The following is a 12,196-nucleotide window of genomic DNA, read 5'->3' as shown; positions in this document are numbered from 1 at the left end:
CTTTCTGACTGTAATTTAAAACCTACACTGCTATAAACACAGTTCTCATGTACAGAGTTTAATAAATGAATTGATTAAAAAAAATCATTTTTACTGATTGATTTTTTAATACAAGAAAGAAAAAGGGGGGATATACTAGCCTACTGTACTAAGGTAAAAGTCACATTTGTCACTGGCCCCACTTTTGCCTCTGGCCCCACCAAGCCCTGGCATGCGGCCCCTAGAAGGTTGTACGGAAGAGTATGTGGCCCCTAGGCTGAAAAAGATTCCTGGCCCACGATTTAACAGCACAACACTCAAAGACCTAAACAGGCAACAAAAAAACAGTTGTTTTAATCAAGAGGTTCATGAAATGCAAGATATTGCAGTAAGGGGGGGTGGTGGAAAGATCACCTTGCTAGTATTTCCTGTTTTGAGAGAAAGAGATTGGCAAATGGTCCTACTGGCACAGTGTGGGTGGACTGCACTCAGCTTCAAAATAGGTAACTTACCGTATCTTTAAAGGTCAAAAATATCTATTAGTGAGCAGCATCACTCATCACTGAGGATGGCAGGCTTGCGGTACCAAATATCACATGCCACTTGGAAGTGCACTGCATGACTTAGCTAAGGGAAGAGCTGTATTTTTCCCAACATCACAATGCAGGCTGAATTCACAGGAAATGGTACATTGTGGTCTATTATTACATGAACAAGCCTCAGGCTCATGTGCTCTCCCACTTTGTTTCTTCTCCCAGTGCGGCTGCAAGGAGGAGATGATTGATTGATTGATTGATTGATTGATTGATTGAATTTTTATACCACCCTATACCCAGAGGTCTCAGAGTGGGGAATGGGAAACATTCAGTTCTCTTTGTAACTAGCTGCATTTAGTGTTATGTCTGAACCTGCATAAACTGTTGCTAGTCTTTAACTATGGCTTACTGATATAAGTTGATTTCAAACATTGGTTTCAGAAGCAGACGTTATAATAAACCATAGCTGAGATTAACCTAAGGTTACCAGACATCCCCGTTTCCTGGGGACAGTTCCCAGATTTACAAATCAGTCCCTTCACAAAATCCATCTATTTAGTAGGAAGTTGAAAAGTGTCCCCGGATTAATTGAAAAAAATCTGGTAACCTTAGATTAATCACAATTTAGGGTTTGGGCATAACATTAAACTGCAGTTAATCAACAACGTAAGTGAAACTTTTCTATCATCTCGCAGAGGAGAATTGGGGTAAGCTGAAACAACCAGGATCATTCAGTTTGTAATTTAAGGGTTAATTTTGTTAATGTTAAAGTCAACTAGCCAAGCAGAGGGGCAGGTGGAGGTACTGCTGAGCAACCAAGCACAGTGGCATGATCCTCACCAAGGGTAGCATGTGCTCTAACTGGCTGTGCAGTTCTGAGAAAGTTTTCCTCTGTATGCAGAGCCGTCTTTTCCATACGGCTTGGTGGTTCATTGCGCCAGGGCGCCGGCCTCTCAGGGGCATCCCAGCGAGTGGGGGAGCTGCATGGCTTTGCTGGCAGCCTCCCCTTTCCCTGCACGCCCACCAGCTGCGCCCTGTCAAACATATGGCTGGCGGGCGCGCGGCTTCCCTCCCAAGCTTCTGTGGGGATTGCTCTCCTGAAGCATCAAGAGTTGCACCCCCCCCCATGGCTGGCAGTGCGCAGCTTTGCTGCCGCCCCCCCTCTATCCGTGGTAATTTGGGGGTGCTGAGCAGATATTTGCACCCTGGCGCTGCATCTGCTAAAGAAGGCTCTGTCTGCATGTTTGGTTGAATGTCTCCTTGCTATGTACACAGCCAGAACTAAGAAAGACAAAACCTGTCTGTTTACTTCTCCTCAGATTATACACTGTTCTGTTCAGTTTCCTCAGTAAAGTGACTTTTCTCTCTGGGTTCCATCTGCGTTCTATATATGACTTTGCTAACAAGGGGGATGTAAGGCTCACTCATATTATAATAAAGGTAAAGGGACCCCTGACCATTAGGTCCAGTCATGGCTGACTCTGGGGTTGCAGCGCTCATCTCGCTTTATTGGCCGAGGGAGCCGGCGTACAGCTTCCGGGTCATGTGGCCAGCATGACTAAGCCGCTTCTGGTGAACGGAAACGCCATTTACCTTCCTGCCAGAGCGGTACCTATTTATCTACTTGCACTTTGATGCTCTTTCGAACTGCTAGGTGGGCAGAAGCAGGGACCGAGCAACGGGAGCTCACCCCGTCGCAGGGATTCGAACCGCCGACCTTCTGATCGGCAAGCCCTAGGCTCTGTGGTTTAACCCACAGCGCCACCCGCATCCCTTTTCATATTATAATAAACATAGTTTATTACTACATATGAATACGGTCACTTTTTTTGTACATCCTAGGAGAAGTGTTAGATACCCTGCTTTGGGAGAACAAATCTGCATTCCCTCCAGCAGGTACAGAGAACCTGTACTCCAACCTCCATCATCCCCAGCCAGCAGAGCTAATAGTTGGTGGTGATGTGAATTGTAATCCAATATGTATGGAGGGCACCAAATTGAGAAAGGGTCCCTACATCTAATAAGTAACAACTGTGCATTTATTGAACAACAAACAAAAAAGATCATCTGGAGGAAAGACCTTCCAATAAGCCTGATTAGTTCTAGTCTGCAAGCCAATAAGGAAAGGTCTTTATACTGACCCTGTTATTGGCTGCAAGCTTTCCAATAGTAACATTTCCTAGCTCACATCTGTAAAGGCTTTGTAGTTTTGGATTTAAAGGAGAAGGTGTGGAATTTTGCATACACACTCTCTTCTTTGACAGGAAAAAAAATCCTTTAAAATTAATTTAAATAAATCAATATTATAACACACGGCTAACAGAGAAGCAAGTATGAAGCATTTTTTCACTACCTATGTGAATATCTCCAGGCCATGGCACTGGCTGATTTTAACCCCTTTATGACTTACCAGGGTTTCGTTCCTGGAGTGGTAGCAAAGTTTATGAATGTGAAGCGTAGTTTACGAATGTGAAGTAGTTACAAAGAAAATACTTCCGAACAAGTACAGAGTATTATTTCTTAATTCACTTCTTAATGATAACCATAGCCTCATCCTTGTGATGGGGACAATGAAAACACAAAGGGCTCACCCACAAACACCCCTTTCAGACTCAGCCCATGGCATGCTGACTTGGGAGTTTTACTGGCACCCACAGTGCCATTGAGGGGGCAGAGCTATTCCCTGCAGGCCCCTTTGCAAAGTCAGGCAGGAAACATCTAGAGATGGTGTCACAGAGTGTGTCACACAACAAGGGGATTCACAGGCAAGTAAATTTCACTGAATGTTGCAGCACCACATGACCTTCAGGTCCACTGGTCTTCAGGTGATGGGTTGGGACCCACTAGTGGGTCACGCCCTAATCCAAGCTGGGTCACAACAGGAGCACCACCACCATGCAAATATAAATGGTGAAGGATTAAGGAATGGCTCCCTGAATGCATATTTGGGTCCTGGGTCTCTAAAAGGTTGAAGACACCTGGCCTAGCCTATTACCACATTGTTTATTAAGGCTAGAGAGGGGCAGGTGGCAGCAAGCTTTCCTTTCTTCCTCCCTCCCTCCCTTTCTTTCTTTCTTTCTTTCTTTCTTTCTTTCTCCTTCCTTCTCTCTCTCACACAATCTCTTTCTTTTTAAAAAGAAGATAATTGCAGGGGTAATAAATTTTGAGTGAAGGTATCACAATAGTATTTGTCACACATGACATTGAACACAGTCACAAGCTGCCTCTACACGTGTACAAGTGTTTGTGTAAAAGAGTGTGCACTTGTTCATTTGTGCAGCTCAGCTACTGTGGAGTCAGGTACACAAGCATGTGACTTACTATCCAAGTGTACAGCTCTACTAGTAATGTGCACATATTAAATCCTCATTGAATGTGGGAATGCCCCTAATGACTTCTACAGACAAAGAGATCTGGCGTCCGTTGTTCAGTGTAGTCGTAATGCTGAAATATAAGGGGCAACCCTGGTGTTCCACTGGGCATTTCTGAAACATGGCATTTCTTTGAAAGGAAGATGAGGTGATTCTTTTGCCTCTGCCTGAGCACAGAATAAGTTTCAGCCTAAGGAAATAGGGCTGACAAGTAAAAGAAGGTCACCTTCACACAAAATTTATTACCTCCGCAGCTGCCTCTTTCTTACGGAGAGTATCAGGGGGATGAAAGGGACAGCTCCTCTCACCAGCCCTCACAAATTAGGCTATCCGACCTACGCATCTCCTTGCAGCATGACCCATCCTGTCATCTCCAAGCACAAGCATAGATGGGCTCTTTTTCTTCCTTGAGAAAAATAGACCTGCCTCCCCAAAAGGGCTTTGTTAATGTTCGAAGTGCTTAAGTCCACAGTTGTTGCAACCATTATGGCAACACGATGGGCTATCAATACGTTGCTACAAGTGGCTTCCTGTTCCAATCTGTTCTCAAAACAGGCACAGTGTGCTGCCCATTTGACACCCACGAGGGCCCAGAAGTTAAGGTTATTAGCCACAGTGTCCTTATCTTCAGTACAGTCCATGGTTGGGAACACATGGTTCCTGCACATTGGCTGATGCAACAAGCAGTGCTAAAAACAATCCCATCGGCACACACACCTGACCCCAAGCTGATAGTGCTGTTTTAGAACTGGCTGAAACCCACAGATGGGATTCTCTACATAAACACACACACACCCATCACTAAACTCTGCCATTTGCAACTTCTGATTCTTTTCCAGCCTTCCCATTAAATTCCTAGAATAAAAAAAAAAGCCACAGGCCTTTCATTAAAAATATCACCAGGTTGATAAGCTTAATAGTGCACACTTCATTTCCATGCCCTTCCTGCCATTGGAAAGATCTGGATGAGTGAGAGGAAATATCTACCACTTGCTATGTAGGGAGGCATAAGCCATCACCTTCTGAAGTTGGGATTTATAGGTGGTGATTTAAATTGCTCCGTTTCATGGAATCTCATCTTCATCTTGGCTCAATTGACTCAGGTAAACCGCAGAGTCTGACTCCAAGGCTAGACACTCCAGTGATCTATCCATAGCTCTTCATAAACATCACCTACAGCCTGCATAAATATAATTTCTGTGCCCATAAATATCAACCTTATGTAACCCTTCATAAATAAAGGCATCCTGTGTGGGTACGGTTCTGTGATTTCTGCAGTCAAATTGAGAATAGATGCATGTGTTCCTGGAGAGACAGGATCACTGATGGGTTCTATAGATGCTCTCTCCCTTGGGCCATCACAGTACAGATAGATTCAGATTCAGATTCAGAGAAACACATGCAGATACTTATTTGAGGCCACTTTAGAGTGTTGGACTACGACCTGGGAGACCAGGGTTCGAATCCCTCCTCAGCCATGAAGCTCACTGGGTGAGCTTGGGCCAGTCACTGTCTCTCAGCCCAACCCACCTCACGGGGTTGCCATGAGGATAAAATGGGGAGAGGAGAACTACATATGAAGCCTTCAGCTCCTTGAAGGAAAAGGTGGTATACAAATGTAATAACTAAAATGAAATAAAAACAACTTACAATAAGGTGGGTTGTAAAAACATACACCTCAGGTGTCAAAATATGCATGTGAAGTCCGTTGTATGCATCCAGTTAACAAAACTGGCGGAGCCCTCCTGCTAGAACAGAAGTTCCTCAGTGCAGATCTTCATCTCTCCACCACTCAGTGCAGATTTTTATCCTTTACACGTGTCTCAGCAAACAGCTGCCTATGCCAATGCAGTCGTCCAGTGCCCCTTTCTCACAGAGCTCCTGGGCACCTCTTTCTTCTGCACCTTTCAGCCTGCTGTCCTCACTAGGCATTGGGGATCAGCACTGTGTAAAAGCAGAGAGCCCTGCACTGTTCACCTCCATGAAGAAATGCCATGAAGCACCTCAGACAAAAAAAGTTAACCGACAGCCAGTCACTGCAGCGCTGATGGCACTCAGCAAGCTGCTAGACTGGCTCCTAGCTGGGTCACCTGCATGTCTTCCCTTTCTTTCTGACTCACATGCCCCACAGCTACACCTTCCCCTGCTAATTGCTTCTGCTGTTGACCACTCACGTAGGTAACTGGGTATCCTCTTTTAATTGCACTAGAAGCACAGGGAACAGCATGCCAGGGACTCACGACCTGCAATCCTCCCCCTTTTGAAAACAAGGCTAAGATTATTACAGACTTAGTGAGACAGATCAAATGGCATGGCCCAGTGGCAGCATGGATCAGCAGACTTGTGCAACAGCCTACAACATTGACAAATGGTTTGGCGGAAGAAGAGGCTCACTAGCAGTATTTGGAGGCAGTAGACCTCTATTTACCACTTGTGAGGAATCACAAATGTTGCCCTCATGTCCTGCTGGTGGGCTTCCCATAGGTATTTGGTTGGCCACTGTGAAAACAGGATGCTGGACTAGATTGGGCCTTTGGCCTGACCAGCAGGGCTGCTCTGTGTGGCAGGACACTGCTAGTAGTAACCCTTTCTCCCTCTTCTTCCATGAGCCAAGTTCCCTCAGGAAGATTACCCACTAAGGAAAGTGGCCCTCAGACTGAAAAAGATTCCCCACCCCTGAATTACCCCATATGCAATTGTAGAAAGAAAGAAAATATAACACTAGTACAGCAATAACCAAAACAACAAAAAATCTGGGTGGTTTGAGATGGTGGTGGTTATTGTTAGAACAGGCAAGCCACTCCATTTATGCTGCCAAGACTAAAAATATGCTAAAAATATGCAGTAACTCAGGTTGCACAAGCCTGGGCCCGCGGCAGGTGTTTTCCCCCTCTTGCATCACCATTTCCTTGAGCTGGGCTGGCTGGCAGACACAAAACATGCCTCTGTTCCTGGGAGGAGGAACCAGAAAGCTTTCCTCAGAGATTCAGTGGCCTGGGGCGAGGCTCATTCTGGGCCATCCCAGGCCACAGCAAAGAGGCACGTGGCTCGTGAATAAAATCTGTTGCTTTGCTTCGCAACTCCAGGGTGTGCAGTGGAGCATGATGTGTAGATGCTGGCAAAAAGCAGCGCACGGAGCATGGCAACCTGGAAGCAGAGGGGGCCAAAGATTTGCTTAGTGAAGGAAGAAGACGGTCTGCAATAGCCACGCTGAAGCAAGAGCCCCCAGACTTCTGCACTGTTAAGAAGGGGGTCTAATAGGCAGGAGGTTATGACAGGAATTCATCTCTGAGAGAGAGGCAAGGGGTTCTTCCAGGTAGGGACTTAATATTGCAAATGGATGGTTGGCAACACTTTGTGGATTGTTGTTGTTGGTTTTTTTTTTAAAAAAAATCATCAGATTTTCCATGGAAAGTCTAAATCCAGATTAAATTACCGTATGTGAATACTGTGAAAAATTTGCATGCACCAATCCCAGAATAAACCCCCATCTGGAAGCACCTAGGCCATGTTGCTAATGCTGCACAGTGGAATAGCCAGGGAGTATTAAGCAGGCAAGCGCCAACACAAGAAGTCTTAAGCAAGCAAGCCCTAAAATGGGTTTCAACTAGCCATAAAGTTAATCCTATTAGGTAGAAGGTGATTGTTCCTGCTCTAAGCAGGTTCCATGCTTGCTGCAAAGATTATTAGGATCAAAATCAAAGATCATTTCAATCTGGCAAAATCCATTTTAAAAAAATAAATTAGTAAAAAATAAATAAATGCAGAATGTAGGTGTGTCTCGCCGTTCTGTATGGTTGATTTCAATTCATGGCGTGCAATTGACTGACTAGGAAAGGGTTACAAAAGCAAATGTTTGGGCTCCGAAAGGCTTATCTGTGTTTGCTGCTGTGGCCCATTTCAGAACTTCCTATTACACAAAAGTAGATAAATCCTCCTGGCTACTATTTGAACCTGTGTGGCTGGTTACCCCTTGCTTTTATTTGCTGTCTGAAATTGCTGTGTTGCAAATTAACAAGCAGAGGACTCTGGGGAGGAAAGTTAATAATGGAAGGAACAAAGACGCAAAAAGCCCTCAGCACACAAGGGCAGGGCGCTTCCGCAGCCAGTGCTGCCAGTCCTTAGAGCTGAGCTCCAGGAAGCAGGCACTAGGAAAGGCACATGCTAAATGGAATCTTCTTCATTTCAATTCTCAGGTGCACCTTTTACATATACATTTTTCTCACCGTAAGCCTCAGCAAAGCATTTCAGCGGAGTTATGGTTTAAAAGTGACTCAGTTCTCTGATTTGCAAAATGTCACTAATGACATCCTACAAATCGGAGAACCTAGTTGCACATAAAAAAAAAACCCTTCAAATTCCATAAGTATAACATTTTTTTGAAAAGAAATCTACACAGGAAGTGCCTGTCTTTTGCTCACAGGGCAACATTTAACTGAGCTGACTCTCAGCTGTTTAATAAATGGTGGGTGAACATAAAAATCTCACCTGATGTGGTGTAGTGGTTAGAGTGTCGGACTAGTACCTGGGAGGCCAGGGTTCAAATCCCTGCTATGAAACTCATTGGGTAACCTTGAGTCAGTAACGGTCTCTCAGCCTAATCTAACCTCGCAGGGTTGTTCTGGGGATAAAATTGGGAAGAAGAGAACCATACGGTATACGCCACCTTGAACTCCTTGAGGGAATAAAATAAATGAGTAATAAATAAATAAAACTGTAGCTTTACCTCCAGAAGAAAAGTTTTCCCTGCTTGTCTGAAAGCTTTACTGTAATGTTAAACAGATTTGAGGGTTAATCGCTTATTTTGAAGAGCAAATCATTACCCTGATTTTTAAATGTTAGCCTAAAAGAAACACTTGATTTTTTTGAAAATAAATCTGATCATAACCTTAACCTTGGGACATCTGCCCTCAGAATCTTATCTTAACAGATTCCAGATCTGGTTTTCAAAATTAAATTGGTTTATGACATTGGAAAGTCTGTCTGGCTAGTACAATGTGCTCCTGAGCCCTACAGAGGGCAGCCTGGAGCAAATCCGTGTTCTGCTGACAGCTAGGATTGATGTGGTTAACTGACCCTGGTCAACACCCCTATGTATAGTATATACACACACACTAATGGAAACCATCCCTCAGAGCCTCCTCAGTTGCTGGAACGTCTGAGATTCTTGCATATCCAAGATAAGTCTGTCTGGAAGCGGGAGAAATAACAACCTAGCTGGGCTGCCCCCCTCCCTCAAGATGAAAAGCCATTGCAGTAGTGGAACCTGGTGTGTGCTAAATAAAAAAGGATGCTGGCAAGGAAACTGGTGTGCAAGTCCTTATCTATTCCCACTTTGCTCCTGACTGGGCTTGCCCGCCCAATTCCTGCCAGGTCCACATTCCGGAGCTTTTCAGCATCCCCAAAACACAGAAATTATTTCCCTTTGTTCTGAAGAGGTGCTGAGGCCGTGATAAAATTCCAGCACATCCTGCAGTTGGCTTATGTTTAAATGCACACGGTACATTTCCTCCAACTCGGCTCCAGGTTCATTTCAGGGTTCAGGCACTTAGGCTCAACTGCTTCAAAGCAATGCAGAAAGGTCATGGCCACCCCCCATGATTGGACAATTTCATGGAGGAGAAGGTTATTGATGGCCACGAGCCATGACAGTGATGCTTCGCCTCATGTAATGCTTCTGGATTCCAGCTGCTTGAGTCTTGCTTGTGGGCTTCCTACAGGCATCTGGTTGGCCACTATGAGAACAAGATGCCAGACTAGATCAGCCATTGGCCCAATTCAGCAGGCTCTGCTTATGTTCTTTTCAGCAATCCAGCATCCTCACCCAGCATCCTTGGGTGGTTGCTGGTGGTCCAGCACCTTAACAGGTCCTGCTGCTGTGCTAATGTCTACCCATAAGGAATGGAGATGTTAGGGAGCTGGGAACTGACCCATTTACTACCAAGTTCCAGAGCAACACGACTTTGTGGGCAATGAAAATGGCACCTAACTGCCACCTTATTGCACCACTGCTGCTGCCATCAAATCGACCCACCAACAAACAAGGGGCCCATCAAGAATGCACTTTTCTGAGGAGACCCTCAATCCTGGAGCCAGTCTCGCTTGAAAAGGATTTAAAAACCACCACGACAGAGAGGCCTCTGATCACGAAGCACTAGAAGACAGAATGGGTCCTGCAGCCTAAAATTTTCTGCAACCTTTGCAAAAGCAGAAACTGAAACTCTTTATCAGGAAGGTTCGCCTGTGTTTTTGACACACAGATCTGGACTGCCGTAAACTAAGGAGCCAGGATGGCTGGAATCCAAACCAATCTTGCGTGTTGGCTTCTCTCTTTGTTTTCATATCCTTTTCTTCACCTCTCTCCTCTCCCTCCCTCCAGAATCCATATCGTTCCTCTGATTAAAGAGCTGCTCGCCTATTTGACTGCATTTCACTCAACTTGCTGCAATGCATTTGGTGCTGAAAAACTGATGGCATTAATCAGACTAAGTACTCTGGGGACTCAGGGGTTAAACCCTCCTGCTTTTTTTATTATTATCAAAACCTGACCTGTATCCTGGAAATGTGCTGGCACCTGGTGACTTACATGTTGTTGTTGTTGTTTTAAAAGTGATAGGAATCTCCTATTTAATGTCCTTTTGCAGGTTTAAAAATAAGAATATAGCCACCCACTAAGATTTCTGTGTCATAAGATTGGAATCTAGACTCTCTTGGTGATTCTGTGACATCTTGGCCAACAGACTGAGCAGATAACACAAGATCTAATGCTTTAAAAGGATGCATCTTTACAACATCAGACAGAAATCCAGAGTGGAGCTGCCTCACAGGCATGAAGGAGGGGCATAACATTGTAAATGCAAGCCTTCACTGGCTCCATATTGTTTGAAGGATGGCCTGGAACTAATTAGCACTTTATAGAAAGAGGTACTGCATGAAAATCATCCACTCGCTGAGATGCTGCAGGCACAGGGAAGCTTCCAAGTTAAAGAGATATTCTCCCTTCTGTTTACAGAACTGTTGAGTATCCTGGAAACAGCTGGTGGATCATTTATGAACATTACACATGAATGCTCATAAAGCAGCAGCTGATAAGAGAATCGTGTGATATTGGTTCATGGATCGCAGGCTCATCAATAAATGCAAGGCAGAATATCAAGTGATGCGATATCCCTTGCAACAACATGTGAGCAATTCCAGGCTCTCTGCATGTGCTTCTGTCCAGCACACTTATGCAAATGACTTCATTTTTTCTGAAACTCAGCTCTTCGCCTGTATTTTAAGGGCTTGTGAAGATGAAAAACAGGGAGAGATTGGGTGGCAGGGAGAGAGAGAAGCGCCATTATAGCATAGCATTTGGGGCGATCTCTGCACAAGATAGAGGGCTGTGTTTGCACATAATGCTAAGCTGAACAATGGCTTCATGAAAATGTGCAAGCTCCTGGGAAGGAGATTGCCTCTGCTTTGCTCCTTCCCAGACCTTTTAGCTCTGGGCAGTGCAGCAGCTAAGCTAAGGTGCTATCTGGACCCAGGATCACAGTTAAGCTCTCTTTTCCTTAACCCTTGCAGTCACTTTGCTCTGTACCAGTAATGTCCCAGTATACGATGCCAGAACAAGGAGGCCAGATCTATTGCATTGCCCTTCCCCACCAGCTGCTCCTGGAGGTGTCTGTGCCTTTGGGAAGCAGCCACCAATAATGCCTCTCCATGCGTCCTTGCTAACATTTCCCACCAGAAGGAAAGCAAAGGCGACATCCTTGATTAAACTGATGGCACATATAGGAGGCGCTTTACAGAAAAACCGAACAATGCTGTACCTAATCCTCCTAAGCTGGTCTTCAGTACCTGCAACAACAAACCTACCCCACTGCTGTTGTTTCGTTGCATGAAATCTGGTATTGGTGGGGAGAAACCCGTATCTCCTTCTATACAGTGAGGATTACGAATCCTCAGCATCCTGCCTCCACCTGGTACCAACCTGAAGGCATCTGCACAGCAGCTGCTTCTGGCTCCTTGAACAAAGGGGCACAGCCTGGGGCAGCAGGTTTAAGGCAGATAAACATACCAAGGAAAAGAAAAAGACTCTCTCCCCCCCCCCCTCGAAGTCTGTAGCCTGATAAAATGGCCAGGAGCACAAAGGGAAGGCTTTGTCTAGGCCAGGGAGAGGAATCAATCAGCAGAGAGCAGGGAAGGAGAGAGGTGGTGGATTTATTATATTCCATGAACGTACAATAATAAACAGACATCTGATTGCTTGCTGTTTCGTTCTCCTCCCCCCCAACGGGCATTTATTACTCCTTGCCTGGAGTGCTT

At 45.1% G+C, this 12,196-nt stretch overlaps 1 protein-coding gene across 12 annotated transcripts in view; it reads right to left on the bottom strand.

The window, feature by feature from the left end:
- Window positions 1-12,196, bottom strand: part of PLEKHA6 (pleckstrin homology domain containing A6) — a 192,992-nt gene that overhangs the window by 78,583 nt on the left and 102,213 nt on the right. The gene's annotated exons all lie outside the window — the stretch shown is intronic.

The sequence above is a fragment of the Podarcis bocagei genome (genome assembly GCF_964188305.1).
Source record: "Podarcis bocagei genome assembly, chromosome: 5".
Lineage (NCBI taxonomy): Eukaryota > Metazoa > Chordata > Lepidosauria > Squamata > Lacertidae > Podarcis > Podarcis bocagei.
This window is presented reverse-complemented; position numbering and strand designations above follow the sequence as displayed.